This window comes from Sinocyclocheilus rhinocerous, unplaced genomic scaffold, assembly GCF_001515625.1.
Source record: "Sinocyclocheilus rhinocerous isolate Xijiao unplaced genomic scaffold, SAMN03320098_v1.1 scaffold228, whole genome shotgun sequence".
In the NCBI taxonomy this organism is placed as follows: Eukaryota; Metazoa; Chordata; class Actinopteri; order Cypriniformes; family Cyprinidae; genus Sinocyclocheilus; species Sinocyclocheilus rhinocerous.
Genome location: NW_015634565.1, coordinates 159,025 through 160,119, shown reverse-complemented (window position 1 = coordinate 160,119; position 1,095 = coordinate 159,025).

The following is a 1,095-nucleotide window of genomic DNA, read 5'->3' as shown; positions in this document are numbered from 1 at the left end:
CTCCCAGAATTCCCTGCATGACACTTCATATTTGATGTTTGTTTGTTGAAATAACATGTTTCTTCTTATTTTTTTCTTATTAGTTGTGTATTAATGTTTATTGCATTATTTCAGTATCATGTGTGTCACCATGATGGGATTTAGTGTTAGTGTGAATGGCACTGTGCACCTTCTATATATAAGTATTGCCCTCCTCAGCTCGTAGAAAAGCTGTTTGTGATTAACTTTGGTTCATCATGTGACTTTCTCATCACCACCAGTTTTTGGTGGTTATCAGTGCATTACAATGGTTCAAAACAGATATTACTTCAATATGTTAGTTTATTAACATTACATCAGTTAATGAAATACGGTATTTTGTTGTGAATTTCAGTCAAGTCTGTAAAACCTAAAATGTTGCTACCATATTTTTTTAATGAAGTTCTGGCAACTGCAGCTGCCGGAATTTTACCGTAAATGTCACAGATTTTTTTTTTTACAGTGTAGTGAGGGCATTACTATGACCCCGTTTACACCACGATTTAACATTCGTTTTTTGTCATCAGATCACAAGGGGTTCTAAAACGTGTTTTAAACATTTTGCGATCGGATCACTGTCTAAAAACGCATAGGTTGTCAGAAATGCATGTAACCAGAGATTACTTTACTATAGGGAGATGAGAGGGTCTGTATTACTTACTATTGGAGAAAGCGTAACGGCTAACTTGGATCATGTGTGCCTTAATAACCAATCACATATACAGCCTTGATGTCATTGAATTTCACCCTGCCTTCCCCCGAAGTGTCCATCAGTTGTACCCTTCGAAATCCTTCATTCCGAAGGGCCCTTTGAAGTGGCCAGTTTTGAGCACTTCGGTTTGGAACGACCCTTCAATATGGCGGCCATGATTGTTTTCACTCCGAAGTGCCCTTTGGAGGGCGATATATCCCGTTTGGAACGCACCATCTGTCAGAATTGTACGACATTCAATCGGCGTTTACGGATACCATAGGAATGAATGGGAAAGCTGTAACCTATCCCATCTGTCGCACAAAGTTAGTGACTCTTATAAAACGGCATTTTTTTCTGTGTGAACTCTAAAAATAGTTCAATCC